This window comes from Desmodus rotundus, chromosome 5 (assembly GCF_022682495.2).
Source record: "Desmodus rotundus isolate HL8 chromosome 5, HLdesRot8A.1, whole genome shotgun sequence".
NCBI classification, from domain to species: Eukaryota; Metazoa; Chordata; class Mammalia; order Chiroptera; family Phyllostomidae; genus Desmodus; species Desmodus rotundus.
In genome coordinates, this window is record NC_071391.1 from 36,618,053 (window position 1) to 36,631,976 (window position 13,924).

General features: G+C 39.3%; 1 protein-coding gene across 9 annotated transcripts in view; it reads left to right on the forward strand.

Moving 5' to 3' along the window:
• The first annotated feature begins 5,556 nt into the window (after nucleotides 1-5,556).
• Nucleotides 5,557-13,924, forward strand: part of BTBD10 (BTB domain containing 10) — a 76,457-nt gene continuing 68,089 nt past the window's right edge. For 8 of the 9 annotated variants that reach the window (XM_045193988.2, XM_045193991.2, XM_045193993.2 and 5 more), the window contains exon 1: nucleotides 5,557-5,735. The gene's annotated coding sequence lies outside the window, so the exon portion shown is untranslated. Of the gene's footprint in view, nucleotides 5,736-9,468; nucleotides 9,485-13,924 lie in introns of those variants that run through there. The other variant, XM_045193990.3, reaches the window with a different exon arrangement.

Sequence of the window (13,924 nt, forward strand, 5' to 3'; positions counted from 1 at the left end):
GCCTGTTCTGCATCTCCACTCCTCCTACCATCCTCAGTGATGTTTCTTCTTTAAATCTGTAGCTGTAGGACTTCCATTCAGCTAGATTTCAAGTGGTTCTGAATGAAGGTTGTTCTGTAGTTTAGTTGTAATTTAGATGTGGTTGTGGAAGGATTTGAGTACCGCATTTATCTATGTCGCCATCTAGACTGGAAACCCTTTTTTATTGTTTTATACAAAAGCATGTATAAAACATGTGTGAAGATTTTTAAGAAAAAATATAAAATGGACAGCATTACTCACTACTCAGATTATGAAATAGAATATTATCATTAACTTAAAAATTCCTTGTTAGCCCTTCCTCAATTATATCCCTCTTCATCCTTACCTTCTCGTTTTTGTGTTTATTATAATTCCCTTGCTTTTCTTCATAGATTGGCAACATCCCTTGATTAAATGGATAGTCTAATATCATTTTAAAAATGTTTTTACTTATTTATTCTTAGAGAGAGGGAAAGGGAGGGAGAAAGAGAGGGAGAGAAACATTGATGTGTAAGAGAAACATCGATCAGTTGTATCTCGTACGTGACCTGACCAGGGACTTGGCCTACAGCTCAGGCATGTGCCCCGGCCAGGAACTGAACCAGCAACCTTTTGCTTTGCAGGACAATGCCCAACCAACTGAGTTATACCAGGCAGGGCTAATAGCACTTTTTAAATGTATGCTGTAGTATAACATGGACTCTTTCTTTCCGGTTCATGGTATCTATTTTCTCGCCACCCACTATACCTAAGCCCCTGCTCCATACTTTCCGGTTTTGCTAGTCAGCACTTTCTTTAAAGGTACTCATTTCTGAATTAGTTAGGGTGAGCAAATTGCTGTAACAAATGTATGACCACCTAAATTAAATAGAAGTTTATTTCTTATCCACATAACAGTACTGGAATGTTATATTACTAGGCAGTTTAAGAGGTCAACAGGGTAGCTGGGGAGTCAGTTTCTATCACGGTAACCCTAGGGTTGTCTGTCTCCATTCCAGTGAGCTCTAAGTAAAAAAAATAAATAATAAAGTAGGAATGCCATGGGGGAAGTTTTTACTGGCAAGGCCTAGGAAAGGTGATATCATGTCTTTACATTTCATTGACTATAATATAGTCGCACCTAATATTGTAATATTGGGGTGGCCTAGGGAAGCTGGAGCATGTAGTCTCAAAAAAAACATGTAGTCTCTGGCTGGGTAGGTATTTCCCTGGGACAACTCTATACTGTTTACTACAGTGGCTGTACCAATTTACATTCCCACCAACAGTTTACAAAAGTTCCCTTTTCTCCATATCATTGCCAACACGTGCTACCCTTTGTCTTTTTGATCATAGCTATTCTAACAGGTGTGAAGTGATAGCTGGGTTGTTTTGATTTGTGTTTCCTTAATGATTAGTGATGAGCACCTTTTCATGGACCTGTGGGCTGAACAACTAATGCATGTCTCCTTTTGAGAAATGTCTATTTAAATACTGTGCTCATTTGTACATAGGGTGGTTTGTCTGTTTTGTTTTGCTGTTGAGTTGTATGAGTTTCAGGTGTTTCTTAAAAGTAAACTAAAACAGGGATTATAAAAAATGGGACCCAACCCTGATCTGTGTGGCTCGGTTAGGCGTCATCCTGCAAACCAAAAGTTTGCCATGGATGTTTCTTTCTCACATCAATGTTTCCCTCCCTCGCTTCCTCCCTCCCTTCCCCTCTCTCTAAAAGTAAATAAGATCTTTGAAAAAATTGGGACTGAAAGAATTGACTGATATACAATCCAATAGGATTAATGTCCTTTTTTTCTTTTTATAGCTCTTTGAAGTATAATTTACATAAAAGTCACCTATTGTATGCAGTGATACTTAGTATTTATAAAATTGTACCACTATCACTCATCTTGTTTTAGAAGACTACCATCACTCCAAAAAGTTTTCTTCAGCCTATTTACAGTTAATCTTAGCTCCTACCCCTAGCGCTTTCTGTCTCTATGAATGTGCCTTCTCGGGACAGTTCATCTAACAGAATTATACAATATGTGTGAGTCCTATCTATTCTTAAGGCCCCAGGTCATATTTTCTTACATCCCCTTTTCCTGCACCTTCATCTCTTCAGTTACAAGCAATCTTTTCTATCTCTGACCTCCCACAGCACATTGTCTCTATCTTTCTGTAACCCAAACTGTTTTCTCTTGTTACTTAATTACAGAGCTTGTTTATATCAGCAGAACCTGCACGTTAATAATGTCTGTATCTCCCCTAGTGTTTTTACTCAGGGTCTTGGTCAATATATATATTTGCTGAATAGGGATAGAGTCCTTTCTGTGTGTGATTTTTGTGTTCCTGCCATTAGGTGACCAACCTCAAACCTTATAGTGCAAAGCAATCTGAGGTATTAAAGAGGATTTGGGGTCTGTGACTTATCATTTATTTGTTGAGTAAGTATTCAACAAGAAGTCTAGCTTATCCTCTGCTGTGTAGCAATTGTGAGCTAGCATGCTATGAGGTGGAATAATATAGACAACCAAAGAAACTGGTTTGCTCATTGCTTCTATATGAAACTTTTAATTTCAGTTAAATAGGAAATTCTGTATTGACCTCTTTGGTGCATGCATTGGTATTGCAGAAGGAAGCCCTTCATAAGGGTCTGAACCTTAGCTAAGTCAGTCAGCTTTTACAAATTATCGTGCAGAGCAGTTTGTGATGGTGTGAATCAATGGCCTTGCCTAGTGGATGTATAGGGACTACCTAGGCTCCAAAATTAATATTTGAAAGGTTAACTTTCTTTTTAAAGAAGACAACAGTGGTAACTTTTAGATTCTCTCTCTCTCTAAGGAATAACAGAATAAAATGAACTAATGAACTGTAGGTCCCCCACAGCAATATACAATAGTTTGACTGGATTCTGTCAATCTCTGTATTTAGTCTGAAATCTCTCACTGATATAATTCTTCCAATGTTTTCTGGAAAATTTCTAGAACTTGCTAAGCAGAGCATCTGATTGGCCCACAGCAGGGTGAGAACTATTTTTGTTTGTTTTCTTATTATGTGTTGGGCGTATTTGTAGAAAGAGTAGGATGAGCCAAATGAAGCTATAGTATATATAAATATAGGTAATATTATGAAAATAGTGTGTCTAAAGGGAAACTATGTAGTAGAACACTAGAGATTTTCTTTAGGAAACGATAGCTTCTATTTTGATATAAAGAAATATTTCCTGTTTGACAGACCTCACTAACCCTAACTTGCACTATAGAATTACGTTGATCTTAGCTTACAAAAGAAAATTTTAATAATAAATCAAGATTGTTGAGGTTTTTATTGTTTTGTTGCCTGAGGATGTTTTTTGAAATTTGTCCATGAGATTACCTGTATTACAATATTCGTAGTTAGATTCTTCTTACTTAGAAAACTTCAAAGATCTTTGACAATTTCCAATTTAGCAGAATGTTGGCAATAATAACTTGCTATACCATGACAATAACCTGTTTTCCTTAGGTCTCTGATATCGAAGTGTCCTTAGATGAGGAAGAGGATGTTCACTATCTCATATTATTCAAGTTCAACTGTTCATCTCAGTTTGGAAAACACTTTGGCTGTCACATGTGGGACCCTGGGAGTTTTTTCTCTTCCTAAAGTAACAGGGTGCTGAGCTAGAGGTCTCCAAAATGGGAAGTCCCCCACTAACCTAGCTTGGGCAAAGGGGCAGTGGAGCAGGGCCATTGAGAATTACTTTGCATATCTGAAGAGGTTGGCCAGTGTTTTAGTAATGCTAATAGCTGTGCTTGTGGCTCTGGGAGCCAGGGAGATGGGTGTGCCTCTGACCCCAGATGTAGCAGGAGGTGGTACCCTAATTATCATGCTTGGGCTGGTGGCTTGGAGGTGGATGCCACATAAGAGGACCAAGCCAGCCCAGACTAACAATGGCAGCCAAGAAAAGAAGAAGAAAACAGAGTACTGACAAGTGTAACCCTTTGTGGGAGGAGTCAGAAATGGGGTTATGGAGGAAGACTAGAGCCGGGACTTAAAGCCAGGCATGGCAGCCACACTAGGGTTTAACCAAGGCGGCTTGGGAAGGAGAAGCATCTCTTGCCCATGTGGCTTGGAAGCGGTCTTGGCCACGTGGTTTGAAAGGATGCAGAAAGACCCCCACCTGCCCACCATGAGGAGGGTCTATGGGGTTCTGGATTAAGAGCAGGAGCCTAGCTGAGCACCCACGACTGGAAGAAGCCAGACTGCAGATAGGAATCTGCCCAGCTAAACTAGACTTCTATTTCTTTTCCTGAGAGATGGTACTCCTGACTGGCCTAGTTTTGCAAGGGGAGGCAGGACTGTGTGATTATGGGTGTTTTTTCTGTTTCTAAAGGGAGTGAGATTTAATGGCAGAAATCCACCATTATTCTAAATCTGTTCTAAAACTTTAGAATAAATAACTCCTTTCCTTTTCATAAGACTCTGGCATTGGGAATCATGGTTTTTCGGTGGTAGGCAATAGAACCCAGAGTCGTTGTTTCACTAGCTAAACAAGGATTCAAAGTTTTTTTTTTAAACAAAGTTCTTCCTGCAAATCTGTTTTCATACCAAATTACTCAAACCAGGTCCTCTTCTCTTTGCTTCCTCTGCTTGCAAAGCCCCTCCCACTCTTCTGAAAACTGGGCCACTCTTACTCATCCTTTAAGATTCAGCTCAAATGTTACTCCCAGGTGGAGGCTTCCTCAACGTGGCAGGCAGAGCCCGGTTAGGTACTCTCTCTGCTCCCAGAGATCAGTGCAAGCAACTCAGTATTTGGGATTATCTGTCTTTGGGTGGGTCTGGTCCCCTGGTTGGGGGGTGGGGTGGGGGGGTATTTCAAGGGAGGAGACCTTGTCTTTTATTTTTTCCCTTTTGTATATAGTCCAGCATTTGGCACATGGTAGGATCTGTCAAATTGAACGATCGAAACTATTACTTGGCGACTTTCTGCCCACAGGGAACAATCTCCTATCTGGGTTACTCTTGACGTTCAATGCAGGCCAACTGCAGGAGTTTCAGCTGGCACAGCGGTTCCCGCGCAACCCAGCGTTTAAAAACAAACAGCTGTGGACCTTAGGGAATAGAGGGTGGCCTTCACAACGACCGCCTTTCATGAACCCCGGTCGGTTAATACCCCGCAGCTTGGGCTGGTAAAGGCGATTCGGAGTTTGTTCAGTTGAGAAAAACGCCTTCCCTAAACAAACTCAGGACCCCAAGATATTTCTCTAAATCTGGGCTGGAGACGCGGTCCGCTTTTTTTCTAACGGGCATAGCAAGTCGAAGGAAAAGACGTGGGACTCAAAGGTTATGGGGGTATAACAGTGATCGGATCCTCTCAGACCCGAGACCCGCTGTGGATCGCCAGCTGACGACTGCGAGGACCAATGCCTTCCAAACACTAGCGCCAACTCCCCGGCAGGACGCCCAGCCCAGCTGCAGCTCCTTGAACAGCTCCACAACCGGCGCTCCGCCCACCCCTGGGCGTTGAGCCACCACTCTCGCGAGAACGCAGTTAGCCTCGCCTCTTTGGATTGTGGGCTCTCGCGAGAACAGGATTAGGAGCCGGCCTGCTACCTGCCGGGGCGGCTCTGGTAGCCGGGGCTGCCAGAGTGGCCGTCAAGCCAGACACCTCTGGAGGGGTCCCGTTGAGGAGGAAGCAGAGGTGTCGCCGGCCCCGGCGTTTGCCTAGGCTCTCCGTGGACGCTTAAGGGGCACTGCAGGTTCGGGGGTGACTGGACACAGCTGGGGAACTTGGTGGGGGCGGCGCCGGAGGCTGGGCTTGGCGGGGGCGAGGGAGGAAGCGGGAGGAGGGCGAGTCAGGGCTAGAGAGCTGGGCTGCTCAGGCGGTGGTCTGGGCGTCTCGGAACCTACTAGGGGACCGTGGGTGGGGCTCTGGTCGCTGGCACCCAGTTCGTGGAGGCAGGGATGGTGCTTGGGTTCGGTGGTTCTGTTTTTGGGTTGGGAGCCCCCGAGGCCTTTCCGCAGGGGTGCCGCCGGTACCTTCATCCATCCTTCCCAGGGCAGAGTAACCCGGTGCCCCGCCCCTCTTCTGGTGTCCCTGGGCTAAAAGCAGCGACGTCCGGTTGAGGGCGCATCACAATAGGAGATAAGGTGGCAAGTCGTCTTCCTTTGGGTGAAGAGCAGTGAGATCCTAATAATGTGCTGCGTGGTTTTATGCTGTGAGAGCATCACGTATGGTAAAGCTTTGTTTCCCCAAAACTTGGGAAGAAAAACTTTTTTTTCTTCTTTAGATCCAAGTTTCCTAACACCCTTTATTTTCAGGAATGGAATGCGGGGAGGTGAGACATCACTTAGTAATTTGTTAATGTGGGGACAGTGTCACCATCCCTGGTCCTCACAGATTTAATACTTTCACAGTATTTTGAGTCGGTGATGAAAAGACAGTAATTCAGATATGCTAGAGATAGAGCCTCATCTGTGTGTCACTTGTGTACTTAGCATACAAAAAATATTTAAATTTTGTATCTTTCAGAGTCTTCATGCTTTTTATTTAAATTTACAGTCAATGAAGCAGCGTGGCATATTGATTTTTTAGGATAATTTGCTACCTCCCCCTCTCCCCAACTACACAACTGTGATCAATATTTTTTAGAGAGGAGGTTAGGGATACATTTTGAATGAAATAGACTGTAGAAATTGTAATAAGAGATATATAAGGAATGAAACCATGAGGGCCAAAAAATATTTCTGTATTGGAGAGCCCATCCAGGACTGAAGTCCAAGCATCGAACCTGAGGACTGCTGCTGTTGTCATTTGAAAACAAAGCAGAAAGCAGTAGAAAATACTTGGGAAAGGATTTGATGGTGGATTGAGACTGTTAAAGTGTGAGGAGAATTCTTTTTGAAGGTCTAAGTGTTTCATAAATGTTTCTGACATTTCTCAGAGTTTATGACCTGACTGCTGTTGTTACACATAAAGAGAAAGTGGGAAGGAAGGTTCTGCGTGGAGCAGGGTGAGAAGAACGTAATGTAGCACTCTATCAGGAAAGCTTTCAGTGTCTCAAAAGTGTTTTTGAGTTCTTTCACCTTTTTTTTCCCTTCTCTCCCAAAAAAGCTTTCAGATGGGCTTTTTTGCTTTCTCATAGTCACCCTTCTACTAGTCTGAATTTTTTTCTTTCTCACCCCTCTAAGCCTTGTGAGATTTTTAAATTATTAACTATGAAGTTGCAAACTGCTATGGTCTGCTATGTGGCTTTTTACTTTTAGGTGGCTTGGTGAAGTGTGGAAGTGATCTGGAAAACATTATGCACCCTTTCAAAGAAATACTTTGTGAATAGCAAGCCCCCATGCCTTCAGATGCTAGGCAGATGAAAATAAAACTGAGCGAAAGGCACTGGAGAGTTTATGCCTCATCCAAGAGGGACATCCATTTCTCAGGTCCACCTGATTAGTGCCCTACATGAACAAGGGCCCAGTCTTAAGCTTTTTCAAGAGAACACAAGAAGTTTAGACTTTTGCTTATAGCCTCTTGATTTTTAAAAATACTAAGAATGAATTATTAGAACAACTGAAAATAGCTTCATGTGGCCCAGCCATACCCAAACCTGTCAGTAATTATATCCTGCTCTTCAGTTTAGGACCTGTATTATAGGTGAGAATTAATAAATTTTATAATTGAAAAAAAAAAGAGATTTAAAGCAAGTATGCCAATTAGTTTGGGATTTCAAACCTTGGAGAACTTGGGAAGAATGTGAAGTAAAATTGAAAACAGTAGATAAGTCTAATAGCCAAGTTCAATAATAACCTCTAAATATAGTAGGACAAATTGAACTGGTACTTACTAACATTTTAACTGGAAATAACTGAAGGAAAAAAAACCTCTCAGTACTTACAGTTTAATAACTCAGGGTTCTGGGCAAAGGTAATTTAAAGGTATCTTGTAAGGAAATGGAATCAGTTTATTGAGAAGCCCTTTACTATACTTGCAATTAATATGTAAAGTTAAATCCAGGAGACACCCTACCACTCAGGTTTTGAATGTTCAATGCTTGCTATACCATCCCACATTGTCTTCCCAGTCATTGACCTGCTGGAAGCAAATATTGATTCCTTGGATTACATGCCCTGGCTCTTGGGGTGGGGAAAGGAAAGAAATGGGATGGGGAAAGAGATGTGAAACAGTCACTCCTGTGCCTCTTGCTTACATTGTCCATTAAAAGATTGATTTAACTAATTTTTGTAAGATGAATAGGTGCTTTGGCAGATAAACACCGTGCCTTGTACACACTAGAGCTTAATGATATTTGTGGAATTGAATCCTTGTGGATTAAATCACATTTACCTATTACTGTGAAGCACTTTAATCACATAATCTAATTTGTACTTAGTTGGAAGGTGGGGAATGGGATTTTAGAGGTCAGACCTAAGAAAGAAGTGGACTGAAGGATGGAGAGAGCAACAGGAGGGTCTTTTCTGGCAATAAGGGTAAGAAGAGGCTAGGTGAGGGAAAGAGTTTTGAAAAGGAAGCTAAAATAGTTAAATACCTTTTTATCTACGGTGCTGTTTTAGAAAGAGGTCTATCTTTTAGGACTAAATTGGTCATAACTCATGCAAAGATTACATAGAACACTGATTTTTAATCACGACTACTTCGGGAGTTTGCAACCTTGAATTTGTTCTTTGAAGCCCAGTCTTTGCAGGTCAAACTAGTCTAATTATCTCTTCATCCAATTCCTGCCTCTCTGGTATAGGAAGTGAAACAGGAAGAGATTATGTTTGTGAGGTGTTCCTGTTTAAGAATTTTTAAAACATTCTGAAGAATCTGTTGTGTATTTGTGGAGGTTATCTTTGATCAGGAGGAGCCATCATTTTCCTCCATGCTGCATGTTTCTACCCTTATTGGTAAAGTAGGAAGTTCTTTCTAATGAGTACTTCCCCCCCCTGCTTTGGAAATGCCTTCACTAAGGAGGGGTTAAATGCAATTAGGAGAAGGAATTGAGTATCCTTTTTTTTTTCTTTGACTATGCTTTTGCTCAGTGTCTTCTGGTTCTATTTTTGGAGCTCTCAATTCTTAGGATATACATTTCTCTACTCCTTTGAATGGGAGATTTATCTGAGCAGGCTGGACCCTGTGAGGGAGAGGCAAATGGAACATTTGTTCTAAGTTTAATTTACAGTTGAAGTTAATAGGAAGTTTTTTGGTCACTGGTTTCAACTATGTTTTTATCTTTATCTGTCTTTTTTATGGTTTTGTGTCTTTGTTGGTTATGACCCACAGTAATGGAAGAAAAGGCAGTTATAGATATTCACTAATGGAGGAAGAACTACAAATTTTTTTTCTCTTGGATAGACTGTTTATGAGGGTCCAAGGAAATGTTGCTTACTGTGGTTTACTTTGGCATCCTTGAAACTGAAACCTACCTTGCTCCGCAGGTAGCAATCTAGAACTCAGAGATGGAAGGTAAGCAATCAGAAGTCAAAGAGATGCTCTCTGGGAGAGGATTAAAAGGTTGGTAAATGTTAGTTGTAGGCAATGAGAATGAGAAACATCGATGCGTTGCCTGTTGCACACACCCGAACCAGGGACCAGCTTGCAACGCAGGCATGTGCCCTGACCAGGAATCCAACCATCAACCTTTCGCTTTGTGGGGCGACACTGAACCACCTGAACTATGCCTGTCAGAATGCCTTTTCCACCAACTGAACTACGCCTGTCAGAATGCCTTTTCCACCAACTGAACTACGCCTGTCAGAATGCCTTTTCCATCTTAAGTAAGCACTTACGCACTGTGGCTATAATTTACAGTGAGGTGCAACAGCAAAGCTAGCATGACTTTCTTTTTCCTTCTTTACAATTTCGCAGATAGAAGATTTTGTTCTTACTGTAGGTTTCAGCAACCTCAGCATACATTTTTTTTCTTTTTACTGAGAATGTTCACCTTTTCACTTAAAGAAGTGTTTTACAGCTTCTCTTTGGCATATGTATCTGAATGGTCAGCATCACTGCTCCTGCACTTTGTGGCCATGATTAAGTAAGTAAAGTAAAGGTTACTTGAACACAAGCACTGCAATACAGTTGATTTGATAATTGAGAGGGTTACTAACTGACTAATGGGTAGGTAGTATGTACAGTGTGGCTATGCTGGGCAGAGGGATGATTCATATTCCAGGTAGGACTGAATAGGATAGTGAGAGATTTCACCATGCTATTCAGAATGGTGTGCAATTTAAAATGTATGAATTTCTGGCATTTTCCATTTAATATTTTGGACTGGGTGTTAATTGCTGGTAATTGAAACCATGGAAGGCACAACTGCAGATAAAGAGGGGACCACTGTACTTGGAGAGGAAAGTTTTTATGTCAAATGTGTGATCTTATGTCACACTAGTGGCTTTCTGAAGATTATAATATGCCAAAAGGTATCTATGCCAATAAAAGCATCTTTCTTTACCTTTAACATTTTATTTAATTAGTTTTTTCTGTTTAAAATGTAAGATACCTGATTGCATGGTGTTTACTCCTTTGAGTTGAGTGATCTATTAGTATTTTTGGTCACAAACTGAAATTAACATTTAGCATTGGGGGGTGAGATTCTGTCATAGTGAGTCACTGATTGAAGTACTACTTGATTAGAAACTATGAATAACACTTTTCTAAGTTCATTTTAAATTGTAATCATGCTTTTTGCTTGGATTACCTTATTTGCGTTCACTTAGATCTGGGTTTAAAGGCAACTTTTAGCTTTGTGACATAAAAGTTTCTTAACCTTAATGAACCTTTGTTTCCTCACATGAAAAATGGAGATAGAACATAATTGTCAGGAGTTTAAGAATGAAATGAAATAAAGTATATAATAAAGTGCTTATATAAATAATAAAATAAATATAACTAGTTAGCACTTTGTTCTTATTTATGCTTAGAAAATAGCATTCTGGCCAGTGATCTTGAAACACATCTATCAGATAAATTTACATTTACTTCTAGCTGTTTGATTTGGAGGGAACAAATTCAAAGTGTAGTATTTATGGCCTTTCCAGTATGACTCTTCTGCTGTAAATTACAAAGGCTTTTCTTTCTTTCATTCTTTTTTAAAAAAATTTCTAGTCAACACTAAACATTAGGAAGTTCTTTTTCATGTTGGCATCCATAGACTGATACCTGGTATTCTATGTAAGTTGAATGCCGGGTGGAATAGTAGAAAAAAGGGAAGGGAGAATAGATGAGAGAGATGGTGTGGGATTTTAAAAGTCATCTTTAGGATACTGTTATCTAATTCTAAAACATAAAACCATTTTATTTTTATTAATTTGGGACTGTCATTGCTAGTAGCAGATGAGTAGAAAATTATTGAGTTTTCTATTTGTAGACTATATTAAATATCATCTTAAAAATAAGTTTTAGAGCTTAGATGCCTGAAGAAGAATCTCAGGAGCAAGATTGTGCAACAGAAGGTTTTTAGAATTAAAAAAAAAATTCATGGATAGTCATACAAACAGTGCTGATTTATTTTAAAGGTAATTACTTGCCCTGGCTGGTGTGGCTCAGCGGATGGAGCATGGAGCCAGTGATTCCTGATCAGGGCACTTACCTGGATTGTCGGCCAGGTCTCCGGTTGGGGGCAGGCAAGAGGCAGCAGATTGGTTTCTCCTGCACATTGATGTTTCTCTCCCTCTCTTCCTCCCTCCCTCCCCCTCTTTCTAAAAATAAATAAAAATAACATCTTTTTTAAAAAAAGGTAATTATTTCATTTAGGGCAGTTTGCTTTATACAGTACAGGATTGAATTTGATTTTTCTCGTATCTAGAAAGCAAGCAGTACAATAGGTTTCATCCTTTTGCCTCTTTATTTGTTAATTTAGTTCGCTTAAAGAAGTTCCTATAAAATGAGTAACTGTGGGGCACTATTGTTTCCTTTTTGTTGAACAGTCCACATTGCTGAAGTTTCCCTTTTAAAAGATAGTATTTAGTTATTAGAGACTAGTGGGATTATAAAACCATAATATTGAAAGTACTTTAAAATCTCTAATCCTCTAATTTTTGTAACTGAAGTTCAGATTAAACCCCCCTTACTTGATTCTGATAAAAGCTGTTGAGACTAGACTGCAGGTCTCCAAGTCTCCTGACTCTGAGTGGGTTATTCTAGTGATCTTCTGACTGGTTTGCATGAACTTCTGGGAGTGTATGAAACACTTGTTCATTGTGCCATGTGAAGAAAACTATAGAACTTCCAATTACATTTATTTTAGGATCCTGTCGCTTTTTGATTTCCATTTTTTGTGTGGTATGGTATATATAGTTAACTGGTGTGACAGTATGTGTGCATTATTTATATACACATATATGTGCAGCTATTCAAGTTAGTTGAACTTAAAACATTAAGAAAGGGAAAAAGTATCATATCTCAGAAGAAAAGTAGTATGACGTCTTTGATCATCTTTCCTTCCCTAGTGAGTGATATTTAGCAGTAGCCTTGAAAGCTTACTGATTTTGAAATTGTTTTACTATGAGTACTTAGAAAAATTACTTATAAAAGTAGACTTTTTGAGTAATATAAAAAAGGATAGATCAAACAAGAAAATGGCACCATAATTCATGACCCAGTGATAATTGCCTCAAGTCACAAATGTACACACACAGAAACCTACAATTGGGATTCTTCTGTATATAATTGCTTAAAATTTTTATTTTGAGAAATTAAATGCAATTTGAATAATGTAACAGTGATTTTCAATCTTTATCATCTCACAGCACACATAAACTAATTACTAAAATTCTGTGGCACACCAAAAATATATTTTTTGCCAATTTGATGGAAAAAAAGGTATAATTTTGATTCATTCACATTGGACAGCTATTGTTGTGTTGGCTGTTGTAATTTTTTAAATTTGACACTCTCTATGGGGAAAGAGGTCAGTGCCCTTGACTAAATAGGTATTGCATGTTTAAAAATTCTTGTGGCACACCAGTGGGTCTCTTGCAACATACCTGTTGAAAGTCGCTGATGTGACAGATAATTAGATTTAAAATTAACATTCTCTCCCTCCTCCTTTTCCCCCTTTCTTTTCACTTCCTCTTCTCCCACGTACCATAAATGCTTTGATAAACATACTTCTTAGGATAAAATTTTAAAGGTAAGGGTTTTGCGTATGATACCTTCCAAGTTTTATAATTTATAGTCCCACAAGCTTGAGTAGCTATTTTCCTTGTATGTACTTTAGCTATCACTGATTATCATTAAACAAATCGACATACCTTTGACAGTTTGATAGGTGAAACATCTCAGATTTAACTTGGGTTTCTAATACTACTAGTGAGGTTGAGTATTTTTTCTTTTGGTTACTATTCTTTTTGTAAATAGTTGATGAACTTTGATCATGTTTTTTACCATTGTATTCAGATTTTTAAATATGGGTTTATAATCATTCCTTATATATTTAAGATTTTAATCTCTTGTTTTATATTATAAAAATTATTTTGCAGTTTTTTATTTTTCTCTGTAGTTTGAATTTTCATGTAGTATAATCTAATGCTTCTTGAAAGCTGGTCTGCAGGGTCTTCGTCTGATCCCTGATGGAAGTTTTCATAGCCTTTGATGAAGGTGTTGGCCAGCTTAAAGTGGCTGGCTGCACTTTCCTGTTTCTCATACTAACAGTCTTTCGCTTAACAATTTTTTTTTATTTGAGTTAGATACATGTCCCCTTATATTTTATTCTGTTTTTTTATGGCTTTATGTTCTACTTTGAATTTTTTAGTAATGTGGAATTTGGGGGCCATAAAATGTGAGGAAGGAAAGGATCTTTTGCTCAAATAGTTAACCAATTACATTTTTAGAACCTACCTATCTAACCAACCTTGAATCTGTCTATAATCTATTTATATCTTAGTGATTTAAAATGCTAACCACTAACACTTGTTATTTTGGTGGGTGGTGTATTAAATTTGAGGGACA